Below are 21393 nucleotides of genomic sequence, written 5' to 3'. Positions count from 1 at the left end.
AAGAAGAAAACGCAGCTTAGTACAGCCCAAAGAAAGTAGCAATAACGGATGTCGCGTTCTATATTGCAACAAGCACGAGTGAAAAAAAGAAAAAAAAATCGGGCACGAACTCCAAAATGACGAACACAACAATTTCATGAAACAATATAGACAATAAGCCAACATGCAGAGGGCAGTCCTAATTTCCGGCGAATATACATGTTTCTTCTGCAGGGACGACGAATTTTGCAGCGTCTATCGATATTTCGAGGAGCTGATCTATAAAAGAACAGATTAAGCAAATCTGACATGTTTCGCTGTCAACGAACTGATTTTACAAATCCTCGTGGAACTGTTGTATTTTCTCACGAGAGGGATGGTTCATTATACAAAACAGACAAAAATATTTCGAGAAATTTACCCATTATGATTTTACTTTTAAGAGGCAGGAAGTCAGATTATTAATACTGGAATACAAATGGTGTATATTTACTGTATTTGCTATTACTTATAAAGGATGCCACAAATCTTATATAACTGGAGCATGTGTCGAGTGTATGAAATTTGTTTGAATTTTCATATGCGTTACAATACGAAGAAATTCGACCTGAAAAGGCTGAAACTGCAGTCGTGGTGCTTAAATAAGGCAAGTTTACACGGTCCAGTGACATTAATGTGATCACCTGTGAAAAATCCGAATGCCATATTTCACGGAGGAGCAGGAAGAGGATCAATGAGATTCTGGACGCACAGAATGGGATGTGGAGCCACGTCGATTCCATTACCATGGCCAGCTGCGCTAGGTTTCACGTTTGAGGATAAATGGGATGAACAACCTGAACGAGGTGGTCCCACAGATGCTAGATTGTGTGTTTACAACCCAGGGAAGTAGAGTAAATTCATCCTAGTGCTCTTCGAACCACGCACTTACGTATGGTTCCAATGGCTCGGAGCACTATGGGACTTAACATCTGAGGTCATCAGTCCCTTAGACTTAGAACTACTTAAACCTAACTAACCTAAGGACATCACACACATCCATGGCCGAGGCAGGATTCGAACCTGCGCCCGCAGCAGCAGCGCGGTTCCGAACTGAAGCACATAGAACCACTCAGTCACAGCTGCCGGCACGCACGTACACTACGAGCAGCATGACACATTGCATTGTCCTAATGGTAGATGCCATCTTGCCGTGGAAAAACAAAGTGGTCCCCAAGGATAGATGCATACTTGTGTTGACCCATTGTGCTTCCAGAGTGAGAGATCGCCCAGGCGATGTGACGAAAACATTCCTCAGACCACAACGCTGCCTCCTTCTACCTGGACCCTTCCGACGATTATTGCAGTGTGTCTGCTTTCTGTTTGATGGAGCACAAGACGTAATTCACGTTGAAAGGCAATCTGACTTCAAGTTGCGGTAATGAGGCCCAAATTCCTGCATCGTCGCCGATGAACAGTAGCCAGCATGGGACCATGAACCAGGTTCCTGTTGTGGAGGCCCTTATGAAGCGACGTTCGCGGAACTATAATTGAGAACACACTGTTGGCAGCCCCTTAGTTCATCTAGGTGGAAAGTTTCACTTCTGTTCACCAGGACACATCTACGCAGCCACCGTTCACCCCTATCATCTATGCTCGGAGTTTTATTTAATCATATGGTGATTTTATACACTATGCATATAATATAAGACTAAACAAACTCCGTGGTTTTCAACTAATTAATGAAGCTGAGTGCCAGAGTGAACAAGTCTTCGGGTATTCCAGGGTATGAATGAAGAGGACAGCGTTGTACTAGATGTTCAATTGTCTGCTCTTCTTGATTTCATTCACACATTGGAGAACTGATCCAGCCCCATTTGTAACTGAAGTAGTTACAACAACCATGTCCAGTCCTTAACCTGTTGTGGTGGCACCAGATGTTCCTCGGTAGGTCAAAAACTTTTTGAATTCTTTGTGGGATCAAGGTGATGGGCTCCTGTTCCCAGTGGTTTTGTTGGCCATTCATGCTTACAGCTTTCATTTACATCAAAACCGTGATGAGTTGTCCTGCAGTAACACTTGCTGGTCTTCTTGATCGCAATCGTTGCTGTTGCGGATGACAGAATTTCTGGTCCAGTGGTAGAGAGGGTGATGCAGAGATTGTCTTGGCCTCCATCAGTAAATCTTGTTTACGCCTGAAGTGAGGTGGAAGGATGTGACTCACTACAGGTAGCTAGTGGCATGGGGTTGATTTGATGAAACCAGTTTTGTGTCTACCTTCTTCACATGTACACTTTCCAACCAGACAGGTGCACGGTACTAGCAGCAGAGGATGCAAGACTGATGCCAGTTAAACGCAGACACTCAGCAGATGTTCCCCAGGTGCTACATTCAGCTTATGTGGTATGTTGTTCCTTGCAGCATGAGGATGCAAGACTGATGCCAGTTAAACGCAGACACTCATCAGATGTTCCCCAGGTGCTACATTCAGCTTATGTGGTATGTTGTTCCTTGCAGCATATTTATGAGAACGCTTGGTGATGTACTCTATGTAGCTCAGGGTTCTATCTAGACTGATACCGAGATATTTTGGGAAAGTATTGTACCTGAATGTTTGTCCATTGAGCAGAACTCTTGGGTTGCAGTTCGTAGTGCGATTCGCTATATGGAAACAAGAGACTTCAGTTTTTGATGTACTTGGGATCAATCTCCAGATCTTAAAGAAAGTTGACATATTCTCCATATCCTCCTTAAGAATTCGTTCACCATCTTCGAAATTACTGCTCTGTGCTACTAGTGCGATGTCATCAACATAGATGAATTTAGCTGATGTTGTGGTTGGTAAATCATTAATGTACAAATTGAACAGTGATGGGGCCAAAACAGATCCCTGTGGTGAACCACACTTGGCTCAGCTCTGGTTTTGGGTAGCGTCATTTTACCACGTACGGTGTACTTTAAGCACGGTGGCATGCAAACGGTTCACACTTAGCCATTACGGAAATGCTTCCACCCTTGTCCCAAAGCCAATGGTCATCCCGTTTGAGACACCAGATAAATAGTGGCACTGAACGTTGATGTGGTGGTGACATTAATGTGACAGAACCGTGTAATAGTCAAATCCGACAGTGAGGTATTTTAGATGAATGTGATCCCCACTCAAGAAAACATAATCCATTGTTGATATTTTATATTAATCTCTCGTAGATGAGGCCCTTTTCAGTATAGTGTCAACCAGATCTCCACCGACAAACTTTGAGAGGCTGTCCACGGGTACCTTCTGACAATTTTGGTACCAGGGACGTAGGATCTTCCGCAGATCATTAGTGAAAAGTGGTGTAATAACGAATATTGGAACACGTGAGGCAATACTGACCCTACGACTTATCTTAGAAAATAGATCAAGGAAAGGCAAACTTACGTTTCTAACATTTTTATACTTAGAGAAACCTGTTGACAATGTTGACTGGAATGCTCTCTTTCAAAATCTGAAGGTGGCAGGGGTAAAATACAGGGAGCGGAAGGCTATTTACAATTTTTGCAGAAACCAGATGGCAGTTATAAGAGTCGAGGGGCATGAAAAGGAAGCAGTGGTTGGGAAGGGAGTGAGACAGAGTTGTAGCCTATCCCCGATATTATTCAATCTGTATATTGTGCAAGCAGTAAAGGCAACAACAGAAAAATTTTGTGGAGAAATTAAAATCCATGGAAAAGAAATAAAAACTTTGATGTTCACCGATGACATTGTAGTTCTGTCAGAGACAACGAAGGACCTGGAAGAGCATCTGAACGGAATGGACAGTGTCTTGAAAGGAGGATATAAGAAGAACATCAACAAAAGCAAAAGGAGGATAATGGAACGTATTCGAATTAAATCGGGTGATGCTGAGGGAATTAGATTAGGAAATGAGGCTCTTAAAGTAGTAAAGAAGTTTTGCTATTTGGGGAGCAAAATAACTGACGATGGTCGAAGTAGAGAGGATATAAAATGTAGACTCGCAAAGACAAGGAAAGCGTTTCTGAAGAAGAGAAATTTCTTAACAAAAAGTATAGATTTAAGTGTCGGGAAGTCGTTTCTGAAAGTAATGTGGTTGATAAAGAGTTTAGACAAGAAGAGAATAGAAGCTTTCGAAATGCGGTGCTACTGAAGAATGCTGAAGGTTGTACACAGACCGGCGCGCATATACAAAGGATAACGTTCTGAATTTGGTGTGGAGTAATACGAATTACTTCTCGAAGGTGTAACCATCACTGCTGACATTGAGTTTCAAACAATAGTGACTTCTTGCAGACCCAGTTCAAGAACAACGCCCAGGAAGACTGTGCAAAGTGATGCTACTCCATCATAACGCCCGCCCTCATTCTGGTAGACTGACCAAAAAACGCTGTAAAAGAGTTGGGTTCGGAGGTCATTTCAGGCCCACTTTATCACCCGATCATGCATCCTCAGATTTTCACCTTTTCCGCTCTCTATCGTACAACCTTCAACGATATTCCTTTCGGAGTTAAAATGAGCTCTGAATATGTCGCGACGTCTTCTTCGACTCAAAACCATGTGATTTCTGCAGCTGTGGCAGTGAAAAACGTTGTAAGACTGTTGTAAATAGTGAAGGAGAATATATTACTGATAACTAAGGTCTCTGTTATGTGTGGGTGTCTGTTGCGTTTATACGGAAGAATGCTGTGAACTTATGCACCATGCCGTTACCAAAACGAAGAACGCAAAACCAAGAGTAACTCAACAAGCCTCTGACGCAAAGGCACACACATGTGGTTGCCATCGGTGCGGTAACAATTCAACTTTCCATCGTTGTGCTGCATTCAGTGAAGCCATGCACGTGGTACGTGTGTGCCAAACGTCCATCAGTAACCTGTCAACATAGCCGTATATTACTGGTGACGTACAAGAAACGCGTCCGGAAAAACGAAGGAGCAGTACTGAATGCAGACTTGAGGACGAAGAGTAAAGTGGGTATTACTCTTGTCATTTGTTTCCCGACTAGACACACGACGCATGCTGTCGACAAATGCACTGTTGGTCGCTGTTTTCAGTGCAATGCAGATACGAAGGTAAATGGAATGATACAAGACGATGTCAAATCAAACACCTTTCATCCTTCTAGTTTCCGCCTTATTTTATTTCTATTGTAATGGAAACAGGGGCCAGCAATACTGGTAATAGCAGATCTTCGCTATAGTGATCACTTCGACCGTCACAGTCGGCAGATGACGGTTGAAGTGATCACATAGTGGCCTGAAGATGGCGTAGTAAAGCGCTAAAACAGGTTGCCAAATAAAATAAGCTGGAAACCAGGTGTTTAATTTGACATCTTCTACCGAACAGTAGAGTCCCGCAACCATCTCTAAAAAAAATGGACATACGGACAAATGATACAAATCTGTACCGAGCCGTCGGAGGCATTGCCTGGTACAAAAGTGCACCTGAATTACCTCTGACAATTTGTCGGTGGAGTTGTCAGTCACCCTGTTTACCCATTCCCCCAATCTGCTTTTCCTCAACGGTCGCTGCTTCATCTTAGCTGGAACAAGACGTAGGAAGATTAGAGTTTAAAGTCCCGTCAACAGCGAGGCCATTAGAGACGGAGCACATGTTCCGATTAGGTAAATGTGGGGAATGAGAAACGGCCTTTCACTTTTCAGAATCATACTGGTATCTTTGCTGGACTACCATATATGTATTATAGGATTCGGGGTTTCAAGTCATCTGTTACCATTCGCCCTACTGTTATGTTAGGCTCGTAAGAAAACTGAGAGAAACGAATCAACTTGGAGGCCAGGGAATCCCACTGAAGCAAAAATTGGTTCAAATGGCTCTAAGCACTATGGGACTTAACATGTGAGGTCATCAGTCCTCTAGACTTAGAACTCTTTAAACCTAACTAACCTAAGGACATCACACACATCCATGCCCGAGGCAGGATTCGAACCTGTGACCGTAGTGGTCGCGCGGTTCCGGACTGAAGCGCCTATAACCGCTCGGCTACAGAGGCTGGACACCACTGAATCTTTAAAGTAAGGGCTTACCGAATGATTTTCCACTGATTGTTTTGCGTGTGTCTCAGAGATGGCGACAGCGTGCCAAACCGCACGCGAGTCAGAGGTGCAGGTGATGTGGTTGCCGTAGCTCGTTTTTTTCGGCTTTGTTCGATAGTTCTCAGAAGCATCCGGTACCATGAGACATTTCAATTAATATTGCGGTGGGGAATTTTTTTGATGGCACAATTGTCTGCAGTACGGCTGGCTCGTGATATCAGCGCTGTTTACCCTTCGCTGTACGTTCGTGATATGAAGGACGTTCACAGGCCGTGTGGCTATTTGCACAAAACTAGGGAGTTTAGCGATCGATAATCTCAAGTCTTAAAAAATAAATGGGAATGACAGAAGAGAAGAATTCGAATTTTTCCCGTTTTACAGTTGCATAATCGAAGGGACCGCAAATTTCCTATGAAACAAGAATACAATACCATGCAGAAAGATTATAAAAGTTTATTTGACAACGAGCAAAAAATTACAACGGTCGATAAAGGGGTTCGTTTTGTCATTATATCAAGAAGCGCTTTGTGCTGAATTTCAGGCATGGAGCACGTGAAGAAGTTGGCGGTACGATCAGTAAGATTTCTAAAGTTACAAGCATTATTCCACTGTCACTTGCAACAGTTTTTGATGGAATTCAGTGCAGATTATGTAGACTTTATATATTACTGTAAAGTAGGTTGGTTAAGTCAAGGAGCATGCCTGGAACGATCTTTCGATTTAAAATCCGCTGTTGTGGAGCTTAGGAAGGAAAAAGGTGAGCAGGAACGAAAATTAGAACATCCGGAACGGATTCCAGACCTCGCATTTTAAGTGGATCTGACTGAACGGTTCCCACAGTAAGAAATTGCAAGATGAGAAATAACTTAATTATGTTTTGCCGTGGATGCATTTAAAAAGAAAATCACATTGTAGAAGCCAAAAATTCTGACAAACACAGTCCAGTTCCCTAAGCTTAGTGATGTTAAAAAACGCTAGGTACGAAGAATCCATTGTGGGCTTGAAAGAATTATAAACATGGCTTTCTAAACGTTTTGAAGAAACTGCTAATCTTTTATCTGTTTTAGAACTGTTTTCGCGACCCTCTGCCGATTCAGTTCAAAGCGCATCTGTGCATTGCAGAAAGAAGTGACTGATCCGCTATTTTGTTTGCGTATTAAAGCCAAGTGCTTTTTCGTTAAAAGTGTCCAACCCGTCTATATTGTCTTCCTTAGGACGTTCCCTGCTCTCCACAACGAGGTTGTTAAAGGACTACAATATTTCGATCAACATATGTATGTTAAAGTCCTTTTCTCGATTATGATTCATGATTCATGGTAAGGATCTGTGAAACATGTACCATGCCAAAAATTAAATAATACTGGAAATCTGTTTCGTTTGTGATGGACGGTGAAGAAAAATACGAAATATGAAACCAAGTCGTAAGCAGTGTGACTTCATTGTCATGTAAATAGGGTAGGTTCGCCGTTTCCCTCTTTTCGCCCACCTCCCACTCAGACATTGTGGCGTGATAGTGGGGGAAGTATGCAACAACCCAGGGCACGGCTTGGAGCCGAATTGCTGGCCGCCACTACTTTACATCACGTAATATTTCACCATCAAAATTAAGCAAAGTAGTGGAAAGTTCTCCGGGACCGTACAATGCAGGCAACAAAAGATTACAGCACTTAGTTTATTGATACGACGTCATATTCATTTTCAGACAACAGGGCCGTTATTTAATTGTCCTGTGACTGGCACGAGAATTGCTGATTGACAAGTAATGACTGCTTCTGATTGGAGCTTCAGACGCCCGCTCTGGTCTAATTGACGAGAGAGATCCTCCGACTGTCAACATTTCAAACTGCAGCTGTCACGCCTAATGCGGGGCAGAATGTGATGGGAGAGCGAAGGATCGACAGTAGTGTCGGCATTTCGAGGGGCACACTGTTTGTAGAAAGCACACACACACTGCGAAAGCAAGTGCTCTTCCAGATTACATGATAATGGAACGCTCAATGGGCAATCTTCTGATAAGCTAACTCTCTGTGTAGTTCACTTTGCGTGTATGAGCAGTTATAGCGGCAGAATAATATGGAAAACTTCAATAGATATGCTGGTGACTGGAATACAAATCCCAGGGTGCAAATACAGGGCTTTCAATCTGTAAAATTTGTTATCTATGCCTAATCGTGGTTTACCAGTTCATCTTCTTTTGTCCTCTCTCTCTTGTTCTCCAATACAGACAGGTATTATCACACTGCCTCTCCTTCTTATATACAGGGTGAGTCAGTAACTATAGCAGCTAAGAATAACTGCGAAAGTATGATAGGCGCTGAAACATTTGTGGGACAAAAATCGCATGGGACAACAGAGACCAAAATATGACGTTGGTGTTTTGATGCTAGGTGAGGCAGCGTCAGAAATAAGGTCAACTTTTTTTTTTTAATGGGATGCTATAGTTTGGTACTTATTTTCTGACAGCGGTAATCGAGACAAAATCCAGTGATGTGTAACAGTAAGGTTTTTGGTCAACGAAGGCCACATAGGTGGCATGAACATCCATTTATAGAAGGTCTTCGAATCGATGACCACTGGTATCAGTGCAGTGCTGCAATCCTTTTGCATGGATTGAATGGTATTCTCCTTATCATATCAGCAGTTATCGAAGCACAGGGCTCTGACAATTCTATCTCGCGTATCTTCAGGTGTAGTTGGAATGCCTTATAAACAAGAAAAAATCCAGATGCGTCAAGTCTGGTGAACTAAGCCGCCACGACACATCTCCTCCGCGTCCACCCCAACGATTTTAGAATTGTCTCTGAACATTTCTAGCCATCAGCGAAAAATGTGCCGGACACCCATCGTGTTGATACTATATTCTGTTTCCCGTTCCTAAAGGTATTCTTTCCAATAACAAACCTAATGTTTCTAGCAGGAATGTGGTGTACTTCCTTCGTTGAAATAGAGACCTATCATTCTGTCCTGCAGAATCCAACACCACACATTCACCGACTACTGTTTATGGCGTGCAACTTGCCGCAGCCAACATGGATTTTCAATTTCCCAATAATGCATGTTCTGCAAATAAACATTTCCTTGGTTTGTGAATGTAGCCTCGTCAGCAAATAAAATCAAATTAATAAATGTGTTATCCCTCTGAATCCGAAGAATTCAATGGGACTCATACAATCTGTTCTCGTCAATTCTCGGTGGAGCACTGATATGGTAAGGGTGATATTTATGGCGATGCAGAACACGAACAACGCTGCTCTGAATCATGCCAGATTCCCTTGCGATTTGACGCGAACTAACACAAGGATCACGAACCACAGTGGCAAGGGTACTAAGTTCCGCTTCCTCGTTAGTAACTTCCCTTTGCCGCATATGTTTCCTATGCGTTAAAGATCCATTTGTTCTCAGTTTATCATACACATATTTACATGTACGACTTGTAGGGTGAGTATGTTGAGGGTATCTTTCAGCGTATAAGTCGCTAGCTCTCACTGAATTTCCTTGACATTCTCCGTAAATGAGAAGCATATCGACTTGTTCTTTTAAGGAATACATCATTCACATTCAAAAAAATGGTTCAAATGGCTCTGAGCACTATGGGACTTAACATCTGAGGTCATCAGTCCCCTAGAACGTAGAACTACTTAAACCTAACTAACCTAAGAACAACACACACATCTATGCCCGAGGCAGGATTCGAACTTGCGACCGTAGCGGTCGCGCGGTTCCAGACTGTAGCGCCTAGAACCGTTCCGCCAACCTGGCCGACGCCGCCAAGAATAACTCCGAAAGTATGACAGTAGCTGAGAAGTTGTGGGACAAATGTTGCGTGGAACAACAGGGTCCATAATACATAGGCTGACTCTTATTTAACATTTAAAAACATATGAAGTGACGTAGGTGACACCGAGACAAATGATTTAACTAAGACACAAAGGCCAATGTGTTGATTGAAACATCCCGGATGTGGATCACAAATGTCGAACATATGAAGTTATCAGATGATGCACTTTCACCGCACATGTATCAGTTAGGCTTATCGATTCTACCCCTTCCATAGGGGTAGGTGCTACACATCGCTCCACTAGGCTACAGTTTCTTCGTTCTTGCATTATTCCATGTCGTGGTGATAATACAAGAAAAAGATGAATCAAAACAAACAACATCCCTACAGGCTTTGAAGGCCCAACGGTTCCGACCGACCACCGTGTGTCTTTCTCCGTCATTAATATCAGCAGCTGCAGATAAGTAGGGGCTCGCATTCAGAACACTGCTCTCCGGCCGTTGTCACTTTAGTGATCGGTGCCGCTACTTGTCAGTCAAGTAACTCCTCAAGTGATGTCACAAAGGCTCAGTGCACCCCTTTTGCGAATAGCATTCGGCAGACCCGAACGGTGGCCCATTCAAGCTAACAGCCGCAACAGCGCTTAATTTCGGTGATCTGACGATAACCGGTGTTACCATTGCGGCAAGACCCGCTGGTACCACGATGAATTGGTTTACTTTTAACTACTTGGATTCAAGGAAACAGGGCAAATTTCGAACACAATTTGTTAATGTGATCTGTTGTACATGCATACTTACAAATTATTGCCCTCGCTGCAACCAAGCAAAAACTAGTCTTGTTAAATAAAAACACGGGAGAACTGCCGTAAGTCAGTAACATCATGCCACGATATTTCGGCACAAAGTCTTTTGGCCATCTTCAGGTGAGTAGAGTTGGAGAAGTACTGGCGAATACGCGCTGAGCTCTGCTATTTAAAGCCAAAGGGGGTCGCATTGCGCATGCGCTGCGCATATACTGTTAGGCGTGCTCGTTCACAACTCCGTGCGCTGCGCCTGGCGCCCTCCGCGGTGACAACTTGGCATTTCGATATCAGATCGATCTTCATCTTTATACCGATAACTACGTTGACCTCGAAGTTTCTCTACAACGGGATTCCAAGCGGAATTTAACTGGTAACCGCTATCTCGATTGATAAGATTCTCGCTGTCTGACAATTTTATTTATATGGATTCATTTATAATTGAACTTCAGAAATTTGATGTTTGAGCCACAATTTTTGTATCATTGTAATTCATTGAATGGCCAGTAGAAATGCAATGTTCAGCGATTGCGGACTTGGTGGGTTGTAGAAGGCGAGTACGCCGCTGGTGTTCCACAATACGTTCCTGCACCGTTCTTGTTGTCTGTCCTATATATGACTTGCCGCAATGACACGGAATCTTGTAGACACCTGATTTACGTAGGCCCAGGTCATCCTTAACGGATCCCACCACTGATGATATTTTAGGAGGAGGGCGAAATATGACTCTAACTTGATGCTTTCTCAATATTCTACCTGTCTGTGACGAGACGTTCCCAATAAAAGGTAGATAAACCGTTGACCTGAAGACCTCTTCTTCTTCCTTGTTGCGTCGTTTGTAGGACTGCATAGCTCTGTTCACTTGCTTAGATGAAAAGCCATTCATCAGGAATACTTTTTGCAGGTGTTTCAGTTACTCGTGACACGATTCAGTGGGTTTTTGCTGGATCATACTTTGCAATAAACTAGCAGAGACAGCGAGAGCTGTAAATAAAGTAATAAATCTTCTGTACCTGCCAGACACAAGACCTGATCTCTGAGCCCCACGCACTAAAATCGCGCAAAGATGCCTTGAGCCACACCGTGGTTAATACTTGGGTTGAGATGATCAGGTGCGACTGACCAATAGGCTCTACCACTGCACACGCAGAAAGGCACGTCATCTGGCGAAATGTTCCTCATTCGTCGTACGCTGTTTGGGTATTTCCCCCTGTGTCTTATATTAAATTACTCGTCTCAGCGACATCTACGCCACTTGGGGGTTTCTTGTTCTTTTCTTGTTGAGTCACTAGCAGGGCTATACAATAAGTTGAAGACAGTAGGTATTTTCTTCGGCTTAACAGAAGCTTTTTGTAAAAGTTTGTTTATGTATTAGGAAAACAGATCAATAATGATTCGCCTCATATCTGCAAAGCAGGAAACAGAGAGTTGTCCTCCAGTGTCAACAAACAGAGAAGATGGTGGGGTGAAAGTGTGCGGGAGGGTAGTTGATCCCGCCCAGGCAGGAGGGGTAGTTAGGAGGCGGCCAGTTTTAGCACTAACAGATTTTCATTGAGGACATTTTTCGTGCGATGCATCGTTTTCGAGCTATTTAGTTGTCCCGTAATATGAAACTTGTGCTAACAGTGAACACCTCAGTTCTGTTAAAGGGGAACTTAGTTTTGGTTGTTGTTTGCACTTAAAAAGTTAACAAGCTATATGATATAAATGTGCTCTTTTCCGCCTTCTAAATATTGTTTGGTATTTTTGTACATATTTTCGAGAAAATATATGTCATACTTTGAAATTTTGGACGACGCTACCCTATCCTTTCAGTTTTTAGGACAATTTTCTATGTGGTCTTTATCGAGATCATTCAATTAGAGCGGACCTACTTTGGTGATAGGTAATTATCATTAGCATAGCCAGTTCCTTAAAGTTGTTACTGTATTCCAAATGTTTTTGAAATGGACCTAAGGCTGTAACCCTCGAACAACATGTCTTTTAAACGCGTAAACGCAGAGCAGTCGGTCGCTAGCCGCTAGCCACAGAGAAGCTCTCAGGCTGTAATAACTGACTCTGACACTTCGAGCAGAAATGCGCAGACCACCATGAAATCGATATCTAACTAAGTCCCGACTACGGAAGCCAATAGACATCGTTCGTATTGGCAGATGACCCAAATCAGGAAACTGAGGAAAGCAGAATGCTTTACAAATTTAACTGAAACAGCTAAGGTTTAAAGATAAGGCATATTATCATACAAGCTACAAACAAGTAGCAGGGAGCAGTCTTCATTGGCAAGATAAACTACAGACATACACAGGCTGTAACCAATGACTGTATTTAGGGATTTGCGTGTTACGTCCTCTTGGTTGAAATTATTGATCTTTCCACCTTTTCCTCGGTCTTCCTAAAGACTGGGTGGTAATTCATTATTAATTTTGGTATTGTATTCAATAATCTTCAGTTCACATAAAATATTCCTTCCAGTTGTTTCTGTATTCCTTAAGCTACTCATTTAAGCTTTTCACTCCCCGCCCTTCTCTGATGTCAACATTCCCCCTCCTGTCTTATGGTGTATACCTACATACTCTATTATTTAAAAAAACGCATGCTTCTATTCTCTGTTCATTTCTTTTCGTTCAAGTCATAAAAAAAACTTAATTTATTTATCCATTGTCTCAGAATATGACAATATAAATATTAAAAGGAATGGGAGAACAGACTGCAGACTTCCCTTATACCCATATATGTTCTAGTCTTAGATTTTCCATTTCCCCAAATGTACATGCTTTCTGCCATCTTTATTTTGTGCAGAGCTACTATCGCCCATAGCTTTCCTCTGTTTCCTTTATCGAAAGCTTTCACGTTATCTATGAATAGTAATCATGTAATGAAGGCTTTCACGGCAGGTGTTGTCATCACTTAACACTTTCGCACTGAGATGCCGGGGTCCATACATAAAACTCTCCCCTGGCGTTTCGCCTTCGACTGCGGAAGGCATCCTTCGAGTTCACCCACTGTCCTCGGAGGATGCCTTACGCAGTCGAAGGCGAAACGCCAGGGGAGAGTTTTATGTATGGACCACGGCAGCTCAGCCCGGAAGTGTTAGGCTACGAATAGTAAATTTGTTTCTCAATTAAACTTCCGTCTTTCCCAATGATTTTGTCTAAAAGCGACTGTATTGTCTGTGCACGATCTACGGTTGTTCTTCTAGCAGACTGTTTTCAGTTACTGCTAAAATCTGTCTTACTATTTTAGAATATATATTTTTAGCAGATAAATACCGCTATAGTTTGCGCAGTTAGTTCCACCTCCTTTCTCGAAATAGGTACGTAAATACGTGGTACTGTAGTTAGTGTACCGATCTGTGTAAATTTCTTATTTGTCCATAAATTTGGCATTTTCACAACGCTGTCGGGATAAGTTCGCTGTGGTTAAACATCACATAAGATCGGCAGGAGCGAATAACATTTTACCGAAGTTCAGCCAGGCCATCGTGAAAGAAAGAATACCACGTACAAGGTACGTAGTGGATAATAATTCACGCTATTTATATAATTACCTATTCTTTTTATCTGCAGTGCTCTCCTTTCTCGACAGGGAATGGGTCGATGTGTCGACGGCAGCTCATCAAAGAATTCACCATACAATACAATTGCTGAACGACAAAGAAATTTAAGTGACTTGCAACCACGTAAAGATCGAAGTCATCTCATGGGATGGCATGCACTGTCATCAGCCTCTCGCACTAGAACCTGCACGAAGGATCCATCTCGGCCCTTAACTAAGGATTGAAATTCGCACTGCATCTATCGTGTAGTTCATCGGCGGTGTGGAACAGGGGTGCGGCATCTCTCATAAGACGAAGCCGACGAGGTAAGACTTCCAACGAGTCGCATTTTAGCCTCAGCCAAGCCACTCCAACCTAACGGCAATAGAAAAAGAGGCACTCCGTGCATTGCGGGAAGATGGAGATCTTGAGGTACTTCCGGCAGACAAGGGAAATGCCACCATTGTTCTAAATACCACTGAATATGACAGCGAAGTGGTATCGTTGTTGGAAGACCGCACGTACAAATGCTTGAAATGGGACCCAAATGCGTCATACAGTAGAGAAACGATGGAGCTCCTGAAGAATTCTGGTCTACCAGAGGATGTCATCAGAATCTTAGTGCACGAGCTTCTAGGCCTCCAACGCTGTACGGGTTAGCTTAAGTCCACAAGGTTCTCCTACCTACAGGCCGGCCAAATATTTAACTAAGTTGATATCTCCGATAGTTGGTCGCTGCGAACATCAAAAACTCTCAGATGTTCATTGAGAAAAACAGATCAGAGTTTGTCTAAACGATACTTTAGTCAGCCTGAATGTGGTCTCACTATTCCTGTGGAGGAGGGGTTAAAACTGTGGGAATTTTCCCCCTGAAACGTTCAAGTTGTTCCGACATGTTATGACGACCACCTACATCTTGTGTAGCGGTAAAAGTTTATGAAATGAATGGCTATAGGTTCTCTGTTTTTTCCAGCAGCGGACAACTTCTTTATGGAACATTTAAATTTGGCTGCCCTTCGTCCATCTTCATTTTATCGTTATGTTGACGACACGTTTATGATCTGGCAATATGGTGTAGAAGTTCTTGACCTCTTCCATTAACATAAGAACAGTATGTACCGAAACATTCAGTTCATGTCGAGACAGAGAAAGAGAGAAAGAACGGCTATGTTCCACATGATAGGAAGTCAGTGTCCTCCAAGAAAAGGAAACGTCAAAACGTTGAACATTCACGTCATGGGTCATCGATTGCATTCCTTCCTTTCTGCGGCGCTGCATCCAGCAAAATAGGAAGAATTCAAGGGAGACAAGGTGTATAAAACCTGTTTTCCGACCTCCTAAGACGGAGATGCTACATCTTGTCAAGGACAGTCTCGGCCTTAGAATTCCTGGGATTTACAACCTCCCATGTGAGGAAATAATACGAGGAAACAATAACATCAATCAGTCCATCCACACTGTTTCCGACCACCTTGCAGAACATCAACGGCATATCAAAAATTGAGAACTGGAGAAATCTGCAGTTGCTGAACACCGCCTCACAAACAAACATAAATATTGGTCGAACGGGCCCGATGGACACACTGTGCCGGCAGTACACCCGTGGACTGTTCGAGCAAGAGATACGCCGGGAGAAGCTGAAGAATCAAAACATAAGTATTTTTTTACATACTGGAATTGTGTAACTAAAGAGGCTGTAGAAATAAAAATGTATGACTGCGGATATAATCTTAGCACGGATTCGAGCTCTCTATGTAGAGAAGAGCCGGAGATATTCGTCCTAATATCTCCGGCCACTGCTTGCATATTGCTCACCAGTGTGGGATCCGTACCAGATAGGGTTGATAGAAGAGACAGAGAAGATCCAGCGGAGAGCAGCGCGCTTCGTTACAGGATCATTTAGCAATCGCGAACGCGTTACGGAGATGATAAACTCCAATGGAAGACTCTGCAGGAGAGACTCTCAGTAGCTCGGTATGGGATTTTGTTGAAGTTTCGAGAACATACCTTAACCGAGGAGTCAAGCAGCATATTACTCTCTCTCTCGCGAAGAGACCATGAGGATAAAATCAGAGAGATTAGAGCCCACACAGAGGCATACCGACAGTCTTTCTTTCCACGAACAATATGAGACTGGAATAGAAGCGATAGAGGTACTCAAAGTACCCTCCACCACACACCGTCAGGTGGCTTGCGTTGACACCATCTGCTACGGCATTACATAATTACCGATCAATTAGAAGCTGTCTATGGGGTAAATACGGCCAGCACATCATCACTTTTCAGTCAGTTGCTCCTGACGAAGACGGTGGACATAATCGTCAAAAGCTTGAGGTTTTCCGTGTATTGGCGCGGAGAATGTTTTATACAACAGTGCCGATGCGAAAGATTTCGTTCTCAGTCTTATTTCTATATGCTACTTTGAGGGAGCACGTGTGCTTTGTAAATCAGTGACGTTCTTGAGAGCGATGTGCTTACACATTTAGAATATGACAGGAAGTCTTTTTTCTATCACACGACTAGTTTAGGCAGCACATTACCGCCTATCTCAGGCCTCTCTTTTAGCAATGCTGGGCCCTGAGGATGGCGCTAATGTGCCACCGAAACTAGTAGTGTAATAGAAATAAAGACCTTATCGAGATAGAGCAGTAGTGGTACTTTTTCTCATATATACCATCAGCTGAAGTCTCTCGTCCATGCAATAATATGGACATCGAACATTTATAACACCTGCCTCTGCATTATTTCGTCCACAGCAAGTCGTTTCATATTGTTGCACAGCAGAATAGTGAGTAGTCGCACGAATAAAATATTGTTAGAAACTGTTTGAGACCTCTACTGGCTAAGCAACGATGCCTTAACCGAATGTGAACTTGGAAGGCCCGAAGTACAAACAAGCTGGAAGCTTGTTTCATCAAATTCAAGTACAACTGATACACCACTTTGTCATCATCATCATTCGTGACAGTGGCCAGATTGGGCCGCGTAAAAAATTGGATTGCGTAAAAATTGAGACTTCGTACGGGCGCCGATGACCTCTCAGTTGAGCGCCCCACTAACCAAATATCATCATCACAGCTCTTTGACAACAGTGCAGAGCAGACAGAACATTCTGCTGTAATGAAGCCAAATGTAGCACCTTCACCAGGGTTGTCATATGAATGTGTTTCAGGATGCAACTTTCGCATAAAGGAATGCCCCGAAATCCTGACGTTAAACATTAAAGCAGCCGAGAGCGCTGACGGGCCTAGAAAAAGAGAGCGCATTCGGTCACCACTGTGCACTCCTGGAGCTCATTCTCAGAGTGAGGCTATTCCACCTGCATGATGCTTACCCACGGAAGACCAGCTCTATGGAACTGACGTGTGGCTATGGCCTCCCGTCGGTTAGACGTTCGCTTGGTGCAAGTCTTTCGAGTTGACACCACTTCGGCGACTTTCGTCTCGATGGGGAGGAAATGATGATGATAAGGACAACGCCTAGTCCCTGAGCGGAGAAAATCTCCGACCCAGCCGGGAATCGTACCCGGACCGTTAGATTTGATATTCTGTTGCGCTGACCACTCAGGGGCGGCCACCAGCTCTATTGATGTGCAGGATGCTCTGGTGAATTCAACAAGTGTCTAAAAGCTGCTGCCAAATTGGAGTCCACTGCTGCAAATCCATAGCCGTCCGGCCGTGGAGGGGACTTCCGACCTACAAGACGCAGTCCTGTTGGTCACTGTGGGGACTAAATGAGGTTGGTGGCCTGTGTTAGCTGCCGTGAATGAAAAACTGATCTGCCCTAGTTGTCTAGCTTTGTCTCTGGGCACCTGTATAGCCAATGTCGGGAGAGTACAAGTGCTGCACAACCGGCTACATGCTGGGACAGCCACTTGGGCTGTCGTTCATATTTCTGTTGAGTCTCCAATTTCATGACATCTCGATAGCCGACTACAGGCGTATGCAGTAATGTGGGATCGAGTAAGCTCAGCACGTTCGGTGTTAGGCATTTCCAGAAAGAAGACGGAGTGTTTGTGAAACTCATGGAGATATGTTCCGTCTATGCGACAAAACGAAAGGCAGTTTGTATTTTGTTATAAGCGTTTCGCCTCTTTTATCTATAAAACATCTTCAGTGGCCGGTAATGCGTGTCTCTTTTTGTTGTTGTTGTTGTGGTCCTGAGACTGGTTTGATGCAGCTCTCCATGCTACTCTATCCTGTGCAAGCTTCTTCATCTCCCAGTACCTACTGCAACCAACATCCTTCTGAATCTCTTTAGTGTATTCATCTCTTGGTCTCCCTCTGCGATTTTTACCCTCCACGCTGCCCTCCTATGCTAAATTGGTGATCCCTTGATGCCTCAGAACATGTCCTACCAACCGATCCCTTCTTCTAGTCAAGTTGTGCCACAAGCTTCTCTTCTCCGCAATCCTATTCAGTACCTCCTCATTAGTTATATGATCTACCCATCTAACCTTCAGCATTCTTCTGTAGCACCACATTTCGAAACCTTCTATTCTCTTCTTGTCTAAACTATTTATCGTCCATGTTTCACTTCCATACATGGCTACGCTCCATACAAATGACTTCAGAGATGACTTCCTGACACTTAAATCTATACTCGATGTTAACAAATTTCTCTTCTTCAGAAACGCTTTCTTTGCCATTGCCAGTCTATATTTTATATCCTCCCTACTTTGACTATCATCAGTTATTTTGCTCGCCAAATAACAAAACGCATTACTACTTTAAGTGTCTCATTTCCTAATATAATTCCCTCAGCATGACCCGACTTAATTCGACTACATTCCATTATCCTCGTTTTGCTTTTGTAAATGTTCATCATATATCCTCCTTTTAAGACACTATCCATTCCGTTCAACTGCTCTTCTAAGTCCTTTGCTATCTCTGAGAGAATTACAATGTCATCGGCGAACCTCAAAGTTTTTATTTCTTTTAATACCTACTCCGAATTTTTCTTTTTTTTTTCCTTTACTGCTTGCTCAATATACAGATTGAATAACGTCGGGGAGAGACTACAACCCTGTCTTACTCCCTTCCCAAACACTATTTCTCTTTCATGTCCCTCGACTATTATAACTGCCATCTGGTTTCTGTAGAAATTGTAAATAGCCTTTCGCTCCCTGTATTTTACCCCTGCCACCTTCACAATTTGAAAGAGAGTATTCCAGTCAACATTGTCAAAAGCTTTCTCTAAGTCTACAAATGCTAGAAACGTAGGTTTGCCTTTCCTTAATCTAGCTTCTAAGATAAGTCGATGGGTCAGTATTGCCTCACGTGTTCCAATATTTCTACGGAATCCAAACTGATCTTCCCAGAGGTCGGCTTCTACCAGTTTTTCCTTTCTTCTGTAAAGAGTTCGTGTTGGTATTTTGCATCCGTGACTTGTCTACTCCCGGGGCCTTGTTCCGACTCAGGTCTTTCAGTGCTCTGTCAAACTCTTCACGCTATATCGTATCTCCCATTTCATCTTCATCTAGATCCTATTCCATTTCCATAATATTGTCCCCAAGTACATCGCCCTTGTATACACCCTCTATGTACTCCTTCCACCTTTCTGCTTTCCCTTCTTTGCATAGGACTGGGTTTCCATCTGAGCTCTTGATATTCGTACAACTGGTTCTCTTTTCTCCAAAGGTCTCTTTAATTTTCCTGTTAGCAGTATCTATCTTATCCGTAGTGAGATAAGCCTCTACATCCTTACATTTGTCCTCTAGCCACCCCTGCTTAGCCGTTTTGCGCTTTCTGTCGATCTCATTTTTGAGACGTTTGTATTCCTTTTTGCCTGCTTCATTTACTGCATTTTTATATTTTCTCCTTTCATCAGTTAGATCTCTTTTTATAAATATAATAAACTTACTATAGTTACACTATGTTACTATATTACATTTTGTTTTTCAGATAAGAAACAACTTTCGTAGCACAAAAATGCGAGATGTTAAATTATCGTTTGGTGTTATTTACGATTTCAATGGTTCTTAGTCGATATGTATGGGTTCTGGAGATGTGTTCATTGGGTCCCATACTCCATCTGGCCGATTTCTGGCGTTTTTCCACTCACATTTATCACAACACATCACTTGCGTTTCTTATTTTGTGATCAACACGTGTATGTTTACAATGTGTAGTGTTGCCAACTGCTGCTGTAAACATAACAAGAATAGATAATTAATGACTCTTCCTTTCCGCTCTCTCTCTCTCTCTCTCTCTCTCTCTCTTTCTCTCTCCCTCTCTCTTTCTCCCTCTCTCTCTCTCTCACTTCTCTCTCTCTCTCTCTCTCTCCCTCTCTCTCTCTCACACACACACACATATACACACCACACACACAATGTAAAATATCAAGCCACGCAGGCACAACACAAATAAAAGACGAAAGATTAACACGTAGCCGGCTGGAGTGGCCGAGCGGTTCTGCCGCTACAGTCTGGAACCGCGCGACAGCTACGGTCGCAGGTTCGAATTCCTGCCTCGGGCATGGATGTGTGTGATGTCCTTAGGTTAGTTAGGTTTAAGTAGTTCTCAGTTCTAGGGGACTGATGACCTCAGATGTTAAGTCCCATAGTGCTCAGAGCCATTTGAACCATTAACACATAGCGACAGTTGATAAAACGACACGTTGTAAACACACACATGTAGATCAAAAATGAAGAGTGAAAGTAATATACTGCGAGAAATGTGGATGTTAAATCGCTGGAAACGCGTCAGTTGGAGCAGGGGAACCGGTGAACACATCTGCAGGACCAGAGAGATGGATGAACAACGCTGCAATTCGTAAGTAACACCAAACGGTAATTTAATCTAACGAATTTTGCGCTACGAAAGTTTTTTCTAACCTGAAAAACAAGAGAAAAATGTGACAAAATTTAACAAAGCAGGATACTGAAGCATCTACATAGTACGTTTATTATATATATGAAAATAAACATGTATTACAGGCCACTGAAGATATTTCATAAATATAAGTGGCGAAACGCGTATGGCAAGAAACAAACTGCTGTTCATTTAGTTGCATAGATGTAACGAACCAAAATGAATCTGAAGCAACTAAGGAACGAAGGAAAACTGAAAAATGACGATTATCAAACTTTCGCCAATAAATGACTGTTAGTTTAACGATGTTCGATTAGAGCTTCGGCGCTCAACAGGGTTACTCACACCGGTTCATCGTTTGACCTCCTGATAACAACAAGACCCCAGATCAACTCATAACAATTTATTATCCTTTCTTAAGGCAGATACACACTGTACAGTCTTGTTGTCCCTC

Source organism: Schistocerca gregaria, chromosome 1 (assembly GCF_023897955.1).
Source record: "Schistocerca gregaria isolate iqSchGreg1 chromosome 1, iqSchGreg1.2, whole genome shotgun sequence".
In the NCBI taxonomy this organism is placed as follows: domain Eukaryota; kingdom Metazoa; phylum Arthropoda; class Insecta; order Orthoptera; family Acrididae; genus Schistocerca; species Schistocerca gregaria.
This window is presented reverse-complemented; position numbering follows the sequence as displayed.